Source organism: Erythrolamprus reginae, chromosome 1 (genome assembly GCF_031021105.1).
Source record: "Erythrolamprus reginae isolate rEryReg1 chromosome 1, rEryReg1.hap1, whole genome shotgun sequence".
NCBI classification, from domain to species: Eukaryota; Metazoa; Chordata; class Lepidosauria; order Squamata; family Dipsadidae; genus Erythrolamprus; species Erythrolamprus reginae.
Genome location: NC_091950.1, coordinates 367,858,032 through 367,877,903, shown reverse-complemented (window position 1 = coordinate 367,877,903; position 19,872 = coordinate 367,858,032).

The following is a 19,872-nucleotide window of genomic DNA, read 5'->3' as shown; positions in this document are numbered from 1 at the left end:
ATTAGATTTGCTAAATATTGGTTTTTGGCAAACTTGAATTCAAAGACTGTCATGATCATACTAGAAGGATGCAAATGAATGAGTAAGCTATATTATTCATGCCTGGGAACTTACTGGTGGATTGCTTTATACACATAATATATATAGTTTTATGTGTATAAACTTGCCAAAGCTGTATTCCATTTGAAAGCAGTCAGATTCTGTTCTCTTTCTAAGCAAAGACTGTGCTTTGTTGATTTACCAGTAATTTGAGGTGAGCTAAGGTTTTCTGTAGGTTTTTTGTTTGTATGGACTAGCAAAGGGATTCCCATTGCACTGTTACAAAATATCGTCTCTAGTTTGGTTTCCCTGTCTTGCCGTAGTCATGTGCATTTATGATTAGGCCATTCCTTTACAGAGAAACTCCTGCCCATCCATCTTTATTTCTATGGACATTATTAAAAATGAATGTGGCCATATAGTGGCATACATTTCCCAGTGGCCATATATTAGCATACATCACTCTATGCAATTTTATCCTAATATATTACAGTTCTATAGTATTTTAAACAACTTTCATATTGTATGGATTTTTGTAAGAAATACCCACTTTTGTATAGCATTTTTATTGGACAATTGCTTAACAGAATTTGAATATTCAGGAATTTGAAGTAATAATTTAGTTTCCTTTAATTGAAAAGTATATAACTAGGGAAACATAGCATTAAAAGAAAACTTAATTAATTTTTTTCTGAGATGTGGAAAAAATGGTGCAATGATACTTATTCTAGAAATTAGGCATCATATTTTTTTTAATAAAACAATTTTTCTTTCATGTCTTTATTTCCAAATGCAGAATATATTTGTAAAACTTTCTGACATCGATCTTTCATTAAGTCCTTGAGAATTCTTCATTGGCTTATTGTGAGTGTGACTGTAGATTTGAGGTTTAGGAAAAGGAAAAGAATTATTACTATTACTATTACTATTATTGTTGTTATTATTATTATTATTTTTCTTGGAGATGCCTTGGGATTCCTGTATATCTGTCATTCAGTGGGGGAAGTCTAAGGGGGAGAAGAAGGGGGTTTAAGAATTTAAAATTAAAGAAGAAATTAAAGAAGGAATTATTTAAAGGAGAAAGGAGGGGGGGAGAAATTTTCTCTTTTATAAAATTAAAAAGGGTTGAAAGAGGAGCTAGTTTGAGTGGGAACGCAATCCAGAAAATGTGCCTCAGGTATGGGCAAGGTTTTTTCTTGTCTTCTCCCCTCTCAGTGGGGGGAGCACAGGGGGAGGCACGTTGGGGGGGGGTAATAGGGGTAAAGAAAAGGGAAAAATATAAACCAAGGGCAAAACAAGAGGGGAAAAGGGTGTTTTTGGTATATTATGACGGAGTGTAAGATAATGGTTTTAAATGTGAATGGTTTGGGATCGGATTTGAAACGTTTTAGGATATTAAGGATGGCTAAGCAATATAAGGTGGATATTATGATTTTGACAGAAACACATAAAAGAAGGGGAGGAAGGGATAACTTGATTAATGATAGAAATTGGAAATGGGTGTTTGAGTCAAGAGGAACGCAAAATAGTCGAGGCACAGCGATTCTGATTCATCAGAGGGTTAATTTTGAAGAGGTGGGAATTCAGAAAGACAGAGAAGGAAGGTGGATATTTGTTAAAGGGAAAATAAATCAAAAGAAGTTGACATTAGCAGCAATTTATGCCCCAAATGGGAAAACAAAACAATTTATAATAAATACTAAGAAGAAGTTAGACAATTTTAAGGAGGGCTCAACTTTTTTGGCAGGAGATTTTAATATGCAATTAACAAATGGGAATGCAAATAGCAGGATGTTACATTTAAATAGACTTAATATGGTGGATCTACATGCAGATATTTTAAATAGAGCTACATATTATTCAGCAAGATATCACACATTTAGCTGCATAGACTACATATTAATGAACAGGGGAGGTAATATACAAGTTAAAAAAGTAGACATTAAAAGTATATGGATATCAGATCATGCCCCACTATTGGCAGAATTGGAAATAGGTCAGGAACGAAATCAAAAAATTTGGAGATATAATGCAGTTGTAACTGCTAGGGAACAAGATAAAGAGAAATTGCAAACAGAGTTATCAGAATATTTTAGAATTAATGATGTGGGTGGTATTAAACAATCAATTGTATGGGATGCATGTAAGGCCTTCATGAGGGGACAATGCATATGTATGGAAGCAGATATTAGGAAGAGGTGGGGTAGAGAGAGGGAAAGGAAGATAAGGGAAATAGATTTGATACAAGAGCAGTTAAGAATGACGAAAAGTAGAGATTGGAATAGTTTACTGAAATTGAAAAAGAAACAGTTGATGGTGTATGATGAGATTAAATGGAATAAGATGAGAATGGCGATGCGACAAAAAATACAGAGTTGGGGGACAAGATCAATGCAGCAAATGGCGAGATATCTGAAGAAGAGGAAAGAAAAATCATGTATTTTAGCATTGAGGGACACCAGTGGAGTGGTTAGATATGGTAATGACCAGTTAGAGGAGATAATGAGGAAATATTATGAAGATTTGTATAAAGAGGAGCAAGTGAAGATAGAAGTCCTCAAGGTTGGGAAAATAGTAAGTGAAGAAGACAAACAAATTTTGAATGCAGAAATTACACAAGATGAAATTGCTAGAGTAATTAAAGGGTTAAAACAAGCCAAAGCACCGGGCCCAGATGGGTTTACAGGGGAATTTTATAAAACTTATGTGAATGTTTTGCTGCCGCATTTGGGGAAATTGTTTAATAATATATTGTCAAATCGTGATATCCCGCAGACATGGAAGCTTTCAGAAATTGTTACCATTCCGAAGATGGGTCGAGATTTAAGAGAGCCTGGGTCTTACCGTCCGATCAGTTTGGCAAATCAGGATTATAAAATATTTATGAAAATACTGGCAAATAGATTAGAAAATATTTTACCAAAAATAATTGAAGAGGATCAATATGGATTCGTGAAGGGAAGGAAAATAAGTGAACCAATTAGAAATGTAATGAATGTGATGCACCATGCTACCGCTACTAAAAGGAAATTGGGAATTTTGAAATTAGATGTTTATAAAGCGTTCGATAAAGTTAACCATAGTTATTTATATAAATTATGTAACAAATTAAATATGGGGGGGAAATTTTGTGAAACTATAAAAGAGATTTATAAAGGAAATGAAGCATATATAAGAGTGAATGGACAAAGAACGCAGAGTATTAAAATATTAAACGGCACCAAGCAGGGATGCCCTCTGTCTCCAAAATTATTCGTAATAGCAATAGAGATCTTAGCTAATAAGATAAGACAAGATAACACTTGGGCAGGATATAGAATATGGAAATTAGAAATGAAAATAAATTTATTTGCAGATGATGCAATTATATTGACCCAGACCCCGATGGAGATGATTAAAGGTATAATAAATATTTTACAAGAGTTTAAGCAGGAATCGGGACTGTCGGTTAATATGGAAAAATCAGAGATTATGTGTTTAAATACAGATCCGAGAGAACAGATAGAAATTAGGAAAGAATCAGGGTTGAAATTAGGACTTAAAAAAATAAAATATTTGGGAATTTGGTTATTAAAAAACCCAGTGAAAATGGAAGAGATTAATTATAGAATAACATGGAGGAAAATGTTGAAACAGATGAGGAGCTGGAAAGATAAAAAGCTAAGGAGACTCTCTAAAATAAGAGCTTTAAAAATGATGATAGCTCCCAAGATGATGTACCTATTTCAGGTGCTGTCGGGGGGGTTATCGGTATGTAAGGTTAAAGAGTGGGACAAAAAATTAAATTATTGGATTGAAGAAGATAAGAGACCAAGAATAAGAAAAAAGTGGTTAATTGCGAATGAAAAAGAGGGGGGATGGGGTGTTCCATGTTTGGAGCTGTATAGGGAAGCTTTCAAATGGAAAGGTTAATGGAGTTGCAATTAAGTGAAAATAAATGGGCGAAATTGGAAAAACAGATAAACGGGATGAATAATAGAGAATTAATTTTTAGGAAGTGGAATAGGAGAGATATAGGAAAATTAATAGGCCCAATGAAAGGGACTATGGAAATTTGGAAAAAATGGCAAGGGAAAATAGGATCATATAAATCTAAACTGTCATCGCTTTATGTAATAAATAGAGAAAACGAAATTAACTTAAACAGCGTTATAGGAGAGTTGAAGGGAAGAGGGATAACTAAGATAGAACAGTTATACGAGAAGGATGGCAGGCCAAGTAGAAATCGCATAGAATGGTGGTTAGGTAAGGGAAGGTGGCTACAAATAAATGCAATATGTAAATATCTAAATGAAAGGGAGAATAAAGAAGTATTATGGCGGGAGGAGACAGGGTTAGAGAAAATAATAAGAGAAAAAAGTGAGGGGATAAAGGCGCAAGCAACTAATATATACAAACTGCTAGTACAGTCAGATGGGGACACGATTGATGGATTGACTAAATGGTGGCAAAATGAGATATTAGTAGAGGTACAAGAAATGGAAAATATAGTAGAAGATATAAGGAAAATTAAAAATACAAGAATTAGGGAAATGAGAAGGAAAATATTACATAAGTGGTATTTTACTCCCGTTCAATTTGCACATTTTCAGCAGAATGTTAGGGGGAATTGTTGGCATGGTTGTCAAGATAAAGGAGTGTTTATGCATATGTTTTGGGAATGCCCGATAGTGCAGGAATTTTGGCAAAAAGTGAAAGAGGATATCAATGGAATGTTAAATATACAATGGACAATCACTAAGGAAATGGCAGTATTAGTAAAAAGCAATGCGATGGGAGAATTTAGAGAAATAAAAAAAGCAGCAATAGAAAGTGCTCAGGCAGTAATAGTTTTGGGTTGGAAGGATGCGACAAAATGGACAATGCAAAATTGGTATAGGTACATGGTGGATCATATTCAATTTGAAATTATGGAAAAAAGGATAAATTTGGATAATGAAACTGATTTGGGACAGCTGATTGGACGGTGGGACAAGGTAAGACGATATATGACGAGCAGAATCCGAGACCAAGCTACAAGAAATAAACTAGAATCACTCTATAATATGTAGACAGATATATTGCTCTTGGGTTAAGTGGATTAAAAAAGAAATACCCCCAATTTGGTGGTGGGGAATGTGTGTATGTCGGGGTGATGGGCACAAATCACATTTCACTATGCACTGTTTTATGTTGTGTGATTTTAAATTGTTAAAAATCAATAAATAAAATTATAAAAAAAAAAATATATTAAGTGTTTCAAAATGTTTTGGCTCTGGAATAATTCCTTATTTTTTTAAAAAAATATTACTTAATAAATTAAGGCAGAAATGGGGGTATACAACTTAGTTGGTTTGCATCAACCTCTTAGCAATATTTGGTTTAATCACTTACATTCTTCTTCTAAACCAACATGAAAACAGCAGTTTATGGGCACCAAAGCAGAGCAAAAGAACAGGGTTTTGTTTTGTTTTTGACTTGTTGGCCCTTCATATGAAAAAACTGGTTTGATACACATCAAATGTCTTGGTTCCCAAATAATTGTTTCTGAATGATGGTTTAAAACTGTGGTTCCCAACATGAGGCCCACACAGAGAAGAGCTGCAAAAAAAATTACTACCACACTGTGGGCGTGGCTTATTTTGTGGGTGTGGCTTGCCAGCCATGTGACCAGGTGAGAGTGGCTTGATGATCATGTGACAGGGGGGTGGCTTAAAGGTCATGTGACTAGCTTGAAGGTGACCAACTTGACATCACTCACATCAAGAGTTTGGGTTTGGGTTAGGGTTAGGGAGCGTGGCCTCTCCTCGCCTCAAAGAGATACGATTTCCCTATCTATTTACTATTACTAAATATCCAAAATATACTATTTAATTCTATGTATATATGCCATATGTGTGCATAAATATTACACACAGGCACACAAAAATATACATTATCTATTATATAAACTGTATGTGTATGTACCCCCCCCCCCCCGCATGCACAGCTCTTCTAAAATTATACACATTCAACCTTTTTTATTGCAATAGGAAAAACATACCCAGAGCCAAGAAGGGGAAAAAAGAGAAAAAAATCAAAAATTTTCTACTGGTTCTGCATACATGACCAAAAATTTCATACCAGTTCTGTGTATCTGACTGTACCCATAGGAGCCCATCACTGAGTCCAGGCCCCACGGGGGGGGGGGGGGGATTGGATTTTTAGCTCAGGCAATTGGAACCTTATTTAAATCAAGTTAATGTCCGTTTAGGCTTTCTCCGTGTGAGTAGGAGTTCACTTTTTGAATAGTAAGAATTACTGTATATGTCATTTGGGAGGGGGGGGTATCATCAGGATTTTAGAGATGCTTAGGCGGGCATGGCCGAAAAATGGTTGGGAACCACTGGTTTAAAGGAAGCAAAGCCAGAACTGATTTTCAGCTCTCATTAGATTTGCTAAATATTGGTTTTTGGCAAACTTGAATTCAAAGACTGTCATGATCATACTAGAAGGATGCAAATGAATGAGTAAGCTATATTATTCATGCCTGGGAACTTACTGGTGGATTGCTTTATACACATAATATATATAGTTTTATGTGTATAAACTTGCCAAAGCTGTATTCCATTTGAAAGCAGTCAGATTCTGTTCTCTTTCTAAGCAAAGACTGTGCTTTGTTGATTTACCAGTAATTTGAGGTGAGCTAAGGTTTTCTGTAGGTTTTTTGTTTGTATGGACTAGCAAAGGGATTCCCATTGCACTGTTACAAAATATCGTCTCTAGTTTGGTTTCCCTGTCTTGCCGTAGTCATGTGCATTTATGATTAGGCCATTCCTTTACAGAGAAACTCCTGCCCATCCATCTTTATTTCTATGGACATTATTAAAAATGAATGTGGCCATATAGTGGCATACATTTCCCAGTGGCCATATATTAGCATACATCACTCTATGCAATTTTATCCTAATATATTACAGTTCTATAGTATTTTAAACAACTTTCATATTGTATGGATTTTTGTAAGAAATACCCACTTTTGTATAGCATTTTTATTGGACAATTGCTTAACAGAATTTGAATATTCAGGAATTTGAAGTAATAATTTAGTTTCCTTTAATTGAAAAGTATATAACTAGGGAAACATAGCATTAAAAGAAAACTTAATTAATTTTTTTCTGAGATGTGGAAAAAATGGTGCAATGATACTTATTCTAGAAATTAGGCATCATATTTTTTTAATAAAACAATTTTTCTTTCATGTCTTTATTTCCAAATGCAGAATATATTTGTAAAACTTTCTGACATCGATCTTTCATTAAGTCCTTGAGAATTCTTCATTGGCTTATTGTGAGTGTGACTGTAGATTTGAGGTTTAGAATCACTAAGTTCAGTTTTGATAAAGCTTCTTTAAAACAAAGCTGCTTTGTAAAGGAATTTTGGCTTCTTTGCTTGTAAGGAATCTGGATGGTTTCAATCTTATTGCTTCTAACAGATCGTGGACATTTTAATGTTTCCCCCTCCACTATAGAAAATTTATCTAACGCAATTGATGTTCTTTAGTGTTTATATGCTACACAGATTATAATTTTGTTATTTCTTTTCTTAAGCTGATTTACAGACATCATGTGTGTATATCATGTGTGTATATACTTGTGACCTAGAGGTTAAAGCAATTGCCTAACAAGCAAGCAGCCCAAGTTAAAATCCCAGATAGATATGGCTAGCTGATCAGAGCTAAATAGCTTGAAATAGATCTATATTATCTCCTTTATTTCTTTATCAATAAAATGTTAAGTTTAAATAGTTTGTCATGAACGTGACTGCCTCCATGGCCCCTGGATTGGGATTGGAAGGTAAAAGTAAGTAGTATGCTCCCTCCCATATTTGGGTATACCAGATGATCTGGCAAAGAAAAATGCATATAATCTCTCTCCCCAGCTGATAGGGAGGAGAACTTGTGGCCTAGAGGTTAAAGCAACTGTCTAACAGGCAAGTAGACCAAGTTTGAATCCCAGAAGGGTACAGCTAGCACAGGAGTCGGCAACCTTAAAAACTCAAAGAGTCATTTGGATCCCAGAGAAAACAAAACACCTGGATCCACAAAACCTGGTTGGCCATGGCCAGCTCGATGTCACTCCCACTAAGTCACATGAGCCCTCCAGCCATGCCTATCCAGATTTTGTGGTTCTATGTTTTCTTTTCTATGGGAAACAGCTCTCTCTCTCACACACACACACACACTCTCTCTCTTTCTCTCACTCTCTCCCCCTACCTAGCTACCTAGCTACCTAGCTACCTAGCTACCTAGCTACCTAGCTACCTAGCTACCTAGCTACCTATCATCTATCTATCTATCTATCTATCTATCTATCTATCTATCTATCTATCTATCTATCTATCTATCTATCTATCGACCGATCTATCTATCTATCTATCTATCTATCTATCTATCTATCTATCTATCTATCTATCTATCTATCTATCTATCTACCTACCTATCTCTATCTCTCTTTTCCCTCTCCTTCTCTCTCTCTCCATCTCTCTGTCTTCCTCTCCCATCTCTTCCCCTCCTTCTCATCTTTCTTTCTTTCTCTCTCACCCTTCCTCCTGTTCTGCGGGGCTCTCTGGTAGGAGCTTCCCAAAAATTCAAAGGTACAAATTTCACACACACACACGTTTGAAAATTCAAAACAATGTTCTTTAGCACAAAATTCAAAATAAACTAAGCACTCTTTTCGTATTGCAAAGAGCACTCATCCCAAAACAACCTGGTAGTTTGTACAAGTCCCTTATCAGTTCATAAGTACTTAGCTTGCAGCTGTGAAGAAAGTCACAGCCCTTCTTCTTCCACGAAGTGAAACACACTTTGCTCTGCTTTGGTTTCAAAGTGGTGAAAAGTCAACCAACAAAGGCTGGAGTCAGCAAGACATTCATGAAACACAACAATCAGATAATTCTCCCCAACGGCCAAACCCACACACTGCTATTTATAGCAGCAGCACTAATTACAGCAGCCCCACTCAACCACAGGTGGCCTCATTTACTTTTGTAATAATCCTTTAGTTGTTGCTTCCTATGCATGACTCTACGCATGCATAGATGTATCATTAATTCTTGTTCAGAATCCAGAGATGATACAGATGATTGATCTCCTCCTGGGCTGTCTGCCAAACTCTCCTCCTCCCTGTCACTCTGGCCTCCTTGGTCAGAGGAGACTTCGTCATCATATTCCACTGGGAGCAAAACAGGCCTGCAGCATGTGGATGTCTCCCCCACATCCACCTGCACATTCCTTGGGGCAGGAGCTGGGCCAGAGCTAACCACAACACCTCCCCACCTATCTTTCTCTCTCCCTCTCCCTCCCTCATCTCTCTCTTTCTCCCACTTGTCTCTTTCTCCCTCTCTCTTAAATTCTCTCTCTCTCTGCTGAGGAACAATCGCAACTCCGCAGTGGAGGTGACTTTCCTCCTTTCCCTTCGGGCAATCCTCCTTCCTCTCTTGCAACTCCCTGGCTAGCTCTGGCACACGTGGGGAAACCCTCCTCAAGTGAGCGCCAAAATGCAGCAAAGGCACATGCAGAGGGCAGCTGCTCGCTTAAAGGTGGTCTTTGGACGTGGCTTCTCTCCCGCCCTAAGGATCAGGCCATTGCTTTGCTGTGTCCCATCCCCACTCTGCTGCAGCTCTTTGGCTGAGCAAGTAGGGTGTACGCTCCAGCCCAAAGAGGCAGAAGGTGAAAACTGCCTTACACGCAAATGTGGCATGAAGGCAGCTACAGGGAGGACACCATCACCTTGCTGTGTGTCCTCCCACCCACCCACCCACCCACCCACACTGCAGGAGGGGAGGAGGAGAGGGTGGAGGGTTGCTGGAGCAAAGGCAGCCTTTTCTTCTGCTGCTTTGGGCTGGAGCTCAACGCCCTCTCCTTTCGGCCAAAGAGCTGCAGAAGGGGGGCGACAGGACAAGGCAAGGTAATGGCCAGACCCTTAGGGCAGGAGAGAAGCTATGTTCAAAGACTCTCCTTAGGTGAGCAGCTGCCTACACTCCATGAGCACCTTTGCTGCACTTTGGTACTAGCTTAAGGAGGGTCTTCCCATGCATGCGCACCCTCCTGGTCCTGCCACAGCCAGCCACAGTCATGAGATGGGGAGGCGAGTCACCGAAATGGAAGCCTCAGCTGGGGATGGCTATGCTCCTCAACCAGTGCCAGAGAATCAGCCCCGGCTACTTCTTTATTCCCATTGTCATCATTCTCAGGCCAGGGGAGAAAGGGGAGGGTGAGGCCAGCCAGTGATGGAACAGGGAGCCACAGCAGGGGAGGCCAAAGAATCGCATGCTCAAATTTAGTGAATCACTACACATATAACCACATTACATACGGGATGGTCTTCTGCCTCAAACTTCCCAGCGGCTGATTAGAGCCCACAGGGTTGGCCTTCTCTAGCTCCCATCAACCAAATTGTGCTGACTGGCAGGGCTGTGGGGGAAGGCCTTCTCTGTGGTGGCACCGGCCCTCTGGAACCAACTATCCCCAAAGATCTGCACCACTACCACCCTCCTGGCCTTTCAGAAAGCCTTAAAAACATGGCTTTGCCAGCAGGCCTGGGCCCGTATAGCTATAGCAGTCTGCTCTGGCCTAGAAGTGATGGACGTTTTTTGTATTGGGGTCTTAAACTGTTGTATTGTGCCTTATTGTTGTTCATCACCCAGAGTCTGTCAGGAGTTGGGCAGCTTATAAATATAATAAAATTAAATTCAAATTCAAATATGTATTATGTGTATGCAGCATCTTGGCAACATGATATCTTTTCCAACTTTGAGACACACACACATACACACACATATCTATGCACATACACATTAGTGCGAGTTTTGAATTGTGGAAGAACAGAGAATGCAGTTGGAGAATAACTATAAAGAATTGCTCCCTTCGTATGACTTGTGGGCTTTCTAAAGCTTCCTGGATAAACACTGTGGGGAAAAATTACAATAAACTGTAAAAATCTTAAATCTGATTCAGAAGACCTTTTTCAATATTATGAAATTCATGTAAAAAAACTTGCTGAAAGTCAATTTAACAGAAATACTAAATCTGACCATCACATTCTTGGTTTATATAAAAAGAAAATACTTATTGCACAAAACCCTGGAGAGTTGGAACATTAAGATTGTGAAACTATTTTCAATAGATAATTGGAAAAAAGAGAGAGAAAATTTTCTCCAGATGGAAATGGACATTCAAAAATAAGGAATAGCACTCTTCGGTCTGTTTTGGTTGATTCTGCTGCTTAACTTGGAGAATATGTTTGCTTGCAGCTTAGGTTCCATTTGGACTTTTCTTGGCAGAAGGGCTTCTGTATAAAATGTAAGTCAATTCAAAATCATTCTTAGAGAAGAAAGGAAAATGTAATATTTATGACACATTAATGCTATTTTTAATGGGATCTATTGATTCTCTTTTCATCTTTTAGCTTAAAGCTTCAAATCAGATTTTCCTGCAGCAGTATTAGATTATTGTTTCCATAATCCTTAGACAACATGTTGGCTGAAGATCATGAGAGTTGTTAGCCAATACATCTGGAGGGCATCAAGCTGTGGAAGGCTGCCCCGGACAGTATGTGCACAGGGTATCTAAACTTTCTTCCATGTGCATATTGAGCATCTGAGTATAGGGAAAGTATTGCCATGCCTCTTTTGAGCTATTTCAAATCTTTCTTTTCTTTTATTATTATTTTTTTATTAATTTTTTAACAAGTTTATCTACACACAACATAAAACAGTGCATCGTGAAATGTGCCCACCACCCAGACACACACACATTCCCCACCACCAAATCGGGGGTGTTTCTTATATAGTCCACTTGACCCAAGAGCAATACAGTGATACCTTGTCTTACAAACTTAATTGGTTCTGGGACGAGGTTTGTAAGGTGAAAAGTTTGTAAGACGAAACAATATTTCCCATAGGAATCAATGGAGAAGCGATTAATGCGTGCAAGCCAAAATTCACCCCTTTTGCCAGCCGAAGCGCCCATTTTTGTGCTGCTGGGATTCCCCTGAGGCTCCCCTCCATGGGAAACCCCACCTCTGGACTTCTGTGTTTTTGCGATGCTGTCATTTCACTGAGGCTCCCCCGGCTGGGAAACCCCACCTCCGGACTTCTGTTGCCAGCGAAGCACCCATTTTTGCGCTGCTGGGATTCCCCTGCAGCATCACAAAAACATGGAAGTCCGGAGGTGGGGTTTTCCATGGAGGGGAGCCTCAGGGGAATCCCAGCAGCGCAAAAAAGGATGCTTTGCTGGCAACGGAAGTCCGGAGGCCGGGCATCCCAGCGGCGGTGGTGGGTTTGTAAGGTGAAAATAGTTTGTAAGAAGAGGCAAAAAAATCTTAAACCCTGGGTTTGTATCTCGAAAAGTTTGTTTGACAAGGCGTTTGTAAGACGAGGTATCACTGTATATCTGTTTACATATTATAGAGTGATTCCAATTTATTTCTTTTAGCTTGGTCTCGGATTCTGCTCATCATATATCGTCTTACCTTGTCCCACCGTCCCATCAGTTGTCCCAATTCAGTTTCATTATCCGAATTTATCCTTTTATCCATAATTTCAAATTGAATATGGTCCACCATGTACCTATATCAATTTTGCATTGTCCATTTTGTCGCATCCTTCCAACCCAAAACTATTACTGCCTGAGCGCTTTCTATTGCTGCTTTTTTTATTTCTCTAAATTCTCCCATCGCATTACTTTTAACTAGTACTGTCATTTCCTTAGTGATTGTCCATTGTATATTTAACATTCTATTGATATCCTCTTTCACTTTTTGCCAAAATTCCTGCACTATCGGGCATTCCCGAAACATATGCATAAACACTCCTTTGTCTTGACACCCATGCCAACAATTACCCCTGACATTCTGCTGAAAGTGTGCAAGTTGAACGGGAGTAAAATACCACTTATGTAATATTTTCCTTCTCATTTCCCTGATTCTTGTATTTTTAATTTTTATAAAAATTTCAAATCTTTCTGACTCAGGTTGCAAGTTACATGATTAATTTGTACAGATGTCCCAATATAATTAAGAAGTAAAAATAATTAATGTAAACACAGCTATTGTGAATATTGGTTGTTTTAGCTGGCTCAGAAATGGGGTGTCTGATGCAAAGAGGTCCAATGTGCACAGAGAAGATAACATCTCTCTCTGACCTACCATTCTTTCAAGAATGAATCTTGAAAGGGGTAAGCTTAAACAGTGTTCCCTCTAATTTTTTGGGGGGGTGGGCGGAAAAGTATAATGTCTGAGCGGCAGTCCCTTCGGGACTGGGCGGCACAAAAATAATAAATAAACAAACAAACAAACAAACAAACAAACAAACAAAAAACCCACCCTGTTTTGCCTCAGAGAATTTCAAAATAAAATACTGTACTGTGTGTCTATAACAGTGAGCTCATAATAGGGCAACTCTATCAATATCAAAATGCCACTTAAATAGTTGAGCTAGTTTCAAACTAGATTTTGATTTTCTTTCTCTCTTCCTTACTCCCATTCTTTTTCTTTTTCTTTTCCTTCCTCTCTTTTTTCTATCTGTTTCTCTCTCTTCCTCTCTTCCTCTCTCTCTCCTTCCCTCTCACTCTTTCCCTCTCGGCTTCTAGGCAGGTTTGGAAAACTCTGAGTTGATGATGATTTTTAAGTGAGCGATTGCTCACTGCTCAGCTTAGAGGGAACTATGAGCTTAAAGGAACATAAAGTAAGGATGGTACATTCAGCTATTTGGAAAAGGTATCCAGCCTGTATTACTCCTTTCATTTGGCCTGAACACCATCTGCGAATGATTGATCTGATGTGACGATGCAGTTAACATTTAGAACAGGCACTCAAAATGAAGGTCAACAGTAGATTACATTAATCATCCTGTGATTTATCTGAAGATGATGTGTGTGTCATTCCTTAATCAATTTATACTACATTTCCAAGAAGTACAATAATCCTTCGTTTTTCGCGGGGGGATGCATTTTAAGACCACCTGTGAAAAATGAATTTCCGTGAAGTAGAGGAAAGATATTTTTTTTATGTATTTAACGAATATTTGGACTTTTAAAACCCACCCCTTGCATTAAACAATCATTATTTCTCAACTGGAACTACATGTGATATCCTACCAGTTTCTTTAATAGGATACAGTAGTAGTGTAGAAGAATTTTATGAATTTTTAATGGATTTAAAATTTTCAATGGATTTAATAGATTTAAGCCCCCTTTGAAAACCCGTGAAGTAGCGAATCCGCAAAAGATGAACCATGAAGTAGCGAGGGATTACTGTACATATTACATTTCTCAGATATTATTATTATTATTATTATTATTATTATTATTATTATTATTATTATTATTAATTAGATTTGTATGCCGCCCCTCTCCATAGACTCACGGCGGCTATGACTTCCCATTTTCCATTATGACATCTATCATTCCGTTTTCAATTGTACAGCCCTTCTTGGGATCTCAGAATAGATAAGCCAATACTAACAATAGAGATAGAGCAGGTAGAGCTAAAAGAAAAAAACACACACACACATATATAGCAGCTAGTGGGTACCAAATGAACTTAAGGATTGAGCTGGAGTAAGGCATCCTTTCTTCATCTTGGTATCCTCTATTTTACCTTGCTGAGATCAAAAGCAATTCAAGTTCTGATTCTAATTGGTGAAAGCACTATACCATTGAGGGAAACCCAGTCCCAGGCTCCCATTTCTTTGGCTATTTTGTTCTTCTATGTCTGCTGGAAGTTTGTTCTGAGGATCTACTACTATTTCAGTAAAATAATATTTTCTCATGTTGCTTTTTATCTTTCCCCCAATTAACTTCAGATTGTGTCCCCTTGTTCTTGTGTTCACTTTCCTGTTAAAAACACTTCCCTCCTGAACCTTATTTAACTCTTTGACATATTTAAATGTCCTCCTTTCCCTTCTGTCCTCCAGACTATACAGATTGAGTTCATTAAGTTTTTCCTGATATGTTTTATGCTTAAGACCTTCCACCATTCTTGTAGCCCGTCTTTGGACCCGTTCAATTTTGTCAATATCTTTTTGTAGGTGAGGTCTCCAGAACTGAACACAGTATTCCAAATGTGGTCTCACCAGTGCTCTATATAGCGGGATCACAATCACCATCTTCCTGCTTGTTATACCTCTAGCTATGCAGCCAAGTATTCTACTTGCTTTCCCTACTGCCTGACCGCACTGTTCACCCATTTTGAGACTGTCAGAAATCACTACCCCTAAATCCTTCTCTTCTGAAGTTTTTGCTAACACAGAACTGCCAATACAATACTCAGATTGAGTATTCCTTTTGCCCAAGTGCATTATTTTACATTTGGAAACATTAAACTGCAGTTTCCATTGCTTTGACCGTTTATCTAGTAACGCTAAATCATTTACCATATTACAGACATCTCCAAGAATATCAACCCTATTGCACACTTTAGAGTCATCGGCAAATAGGCAAACCTTCCCTACCAAACCTTCCCCTATGTCACTCACAAATATATTGGAATCAGGTCAGTTTTTTTCAATAGTTAATAGATTTTCTCTCTTTGAAATTGGATTCTGCCGCTAAGGGAAAACCAACCCATTTCCTGAATCCTACAAATGACACTGGGGATATGGTATGCAGTTATCCACATTGATATATGTATCCAATAAAGCAGAACTATCTTGGGTGGGTGGAGGTTTCCTTAATGGGAGAAGCTGCCAAATAGCTCACTGTTTCCTCTAGGCTTGCCCAACTCTGCCATATGTAATTCATTTCTTCTGCAACTTCTCATCTCATTTTTTGTTCTAAAGGATATGAACATTTGACACCAGATACTAATGATGATAACATTTTCCCATGGACTTAATTTGCGCTATAATTTATCAAACCAAAGAACCACCCCTGAATGTCATATTAACTGTCCCACAAAAGTGTCACGTGATTTCTTTCCTGATCCCACAAGTGACAAGCTTGTTCTAACAAAACATCATATGATTCATTTAATGGAAGAACAGGCATATCTGCCAAATCTGATTTCACTCAGTTTTTCGTTTTCCAAATCTCATCCAATATCTGCATCAATGAATTTTTATCCAATTTCTGCACCAGTGAATTTGCTAAAAACAAATCAAATTAGAAAAATGTACACATTTCTTCCAAAACATATATTCTAATTTATACATTTCAATATACAGTCTTTCTAGTAAAATGCTAGCTAGAGGACCATACGTTGCCTTATTATTAATATTTTGAAGGGTTTTTTATTATATAAAAATGTCAAATTATGCTAGCTTGCAGGTACTACCCCCCTTTTTTCTTCTTACCTCATCTAAAATCTTTACTATACTACCTATCAATTAATGCATATATCAAAGCAATGCTATATTCTTAAATTATTATACTTTATAGATATAAGACTATGTAAATACCAATATTGAATACAAAATAACTATCTTATCTTATGTTTAAAATGAATATACAACAATATATATATGCTACTATGTAAAAAGATTTCTTGCTTCATACCCCTCCTATTTCCCTTTTTGTATTCCCATTTCCCTTTCCCATTTTTAATAAATTAATAAAGTATATTTTTTAAAAAATGTCAAATTAATGCATGAACATTTGTATTGAAACCATGCATTCCAATACAAATGAAACTAATCAGATTAAACATTATAATTACATTTAATAAACCTATGTACTTTTAATAACAATACACACCCATATTATATTACCATCTATCATTTTTCAAATATTCCACCTATTTCTCATTGTTGCTTTCATTTTATCTAATGCAAATAATTTTATCCAATTTCTCATTGTTTCTTCCATTTTATCAAATAAAAATGTATACATTAATATTCCCTTTATTTCTAACACTTATGTTGGATGAGAAAGCCAATCATTTTCAACCTATTTGGTCCTTAATGGTATCTGTATAGTCGGAGTGGGCTGTTGCCCAGACAGGGGGGAACGCAGTGGGGTAGCAAAAATGGAGCTCTACCCCAGAGCACCCAATTTGCACTGAAACATGTTGAAAGAAAATGGAGGAGGTCATGCATAAGCCATGCCCACAGTGTGGCAGTAAAAAATTTGGTAGCCCTTCACTGGGTATAGTTTAAATTATGAATAGGAGTCAAGGGTCTTTGAGAAACATGTCACTTGATTTTCTTTCTGTAACTTCCCCAAAACAGCCTAAAATATGCCAACAAAATCCAAAGGGCAAAGGAATCTTCTCTAGATGTTATACTTTGAATTATAGTTGCAAGCAAACCTAGACAGGAAGGTGCAATTGATTTCCTATCCTTTTTTGTGAGTTTTACATAGGCATAAACTTGGCTACTGTGGAACCTGAAATGTCTTTGATATAATCTAGCTTGATTTTTATGAAGCTCTTTAATTCTTTTTTCACTTTTGCATCAGATGTATGATCTTTCTCTAATCATCTGTATGAAATTTAATCTATTTTGAATCATGGATTCAAAATTATCTCTGGACATGAATGTTGTGAAACCTTTCTTGCAGGATATATGCCTGAGTTGTTTATTGATCAGTTTTTATCAATCTACCTGACACTTTTAATTCAGCATGATTCTGATGAATTCCCCTCACTTCTATATGTGTACATCAATAGATATATTTCAAGACTGCTCATTCTAATTTCTAGCATGATACAACTTTGAAGGATGTCTTTCAAACAGCTAGTCTGGATCTTGAATAGCAAACCACGGAGAGGGTCGGCAGATAAATCTGATTAATAAATAAATAAATAACAAATCAACTGGGTTTTTTTAAAAAAGAAGAAGAAGATGTGAAACTTAGAAGTTTTAATGAGAAAATTCCAGGCACTAATGAGAATTGGGAAAGCCAGCATGAACTAAAAGGAGTAAGTGTTGAGAGTAATTATAAGTGGTATGGTTATTTCCAAGTAACAAGCAGCCTCTGTTCCCAAGAATTTTAACTGAGACTTTGTGTAGTTCTATTCCAATAGTTTGAACAAAGCCAGAAAAGTCACATGCTGTAAAAATACATGAAGCAAGAAACTGATGTATGGCAAAGGAAGGGAAAATCTATATGGAAAAATGAGCAAATACAAATACAATCACTGGATAGAAAGTTGCCACATGTCGGTAATCAGGGGACATATAAGTTACACTGGGTGGGATTTCTTCATGTGTTCCAAATTCATGGTTTTGTTTATAAGGCTCTATGGGTTTGCAGTAGCACACACACACACACACCCTTTCATTCTCTTAAATTAATAACACACCATTAAAGTTGTCTAGTCTCGTAGATTATGCTGTGCTTAGGCAGATAAGAGACTTTTAAAAAATTCAGATGGTTGAAGCGTTAGTTTTTGAAATAATAATTTCCCAAAGGATATTAAATCATGTTTATATGGCATATGGCCTTCTCTTAGTTTCCCCATCAAGGGTTCTCAAATGTGAAAATAATTGTAAAATTAGAGCTTTGAACTTCCTGTCTATTAATAGAAATAGAAAAATGAATAGATCTAGTGTATAAAGATATGCATCTTGTTTTAAACCATGGATAGGGGACCTGTGATATTTCAGATGTTGTTTGATCACCATAGCCATGGTGACTGAAGAGTTATTAGGAGTTACAGTCCCAAATCTCTGAAGGACTAGGGAAGGTAGCACACACTTAGCACACATATCCTTTGGTAGTATTTTAATTACCAGGTAAGAATTAAATGTAAATTAAATATATTTGGGTATACTTTTATATGCGCAGTGTAGTAGGATGTTAGTGTCGATATTATTTTAAATCATGTTAATTTGTTTACCAGAAATCTACTGTATCTCCTATCTTCCTGCCTTCGAGTGTCCACTTCAAGTAGATATCAATTTAAAATAATGTACTATAATAAAATTATGTACTACTAAGTTAATACAAAAAGAAGAACAGGAAAATGTATTTAGTGTGACAATCCATAAAAGTAAAAGCCAGACTTGGAAGAAGCAGAGTTGGAACCATATTGATACTTTTGAATTTTGGTGCTGGAGAAACATCTGAGAGTACCTTGGCTAGGCAAGAAATCAAACAAATGGATGATTGATCAAATTAATCTAGAATCCTCCTTTGAAGTACAAATAACCAGGTTCATAGGAAGACCTAGTTGTCTAGAGAAGGCCCTGATGCTGGGGAATGGGGAATGAAAGAGAACAGCCAAAGCAAGGTGGATATAGTCAGTTACAGTGACAATGAATGCAACCATTAGAAGACCTGGAGGACCAGTTTATGAACAGGTCATTATAGAGAAAAACTGACTACTTATTGCTTTGTGTGCATGTTTGTGTGTGTGTTTATTTATTGCTAAGAGTTAGATCTATTCCCAACATGGTCCTTCCAAAGCTGTACCCATTTATGCTGTAATTGAGTGCATCTACCTCTCAGCTGATTGCCTTCTTTTTACTTTCACCTGTCTCGGCATATAGTCTTTTTTTTTAGAGAACTAGGCCTTCCAGAGGTGTGAAGAATGATGTGACTGAAAATTTTGTGAACTGATAAATGAGTGAAACAAAAAGTACGCTACTTCCAAGTTCCTCATAGCTGTTAAATTGGCCATGTAATCAGTCAGTGTGGGTATCAGTCAGTGTGGGTATGGATCTAATGCTCCTTTAAAGGACATTACTGGATATTAGTGTATGTCGCTGGATAAAGTGATATCCCACTTTTGGCGGGACAGTCCCAATTTGTCCCGTGTCCCACAGGGTTTTTAAAAGGTCCCGATTTACCTTTCTCTGGACTTCCCAAAACGAATAAAGTATTTCCTTTCTCTGGGTGCTGGAAGAACCTTCCTCCCCACCAATGCCCAG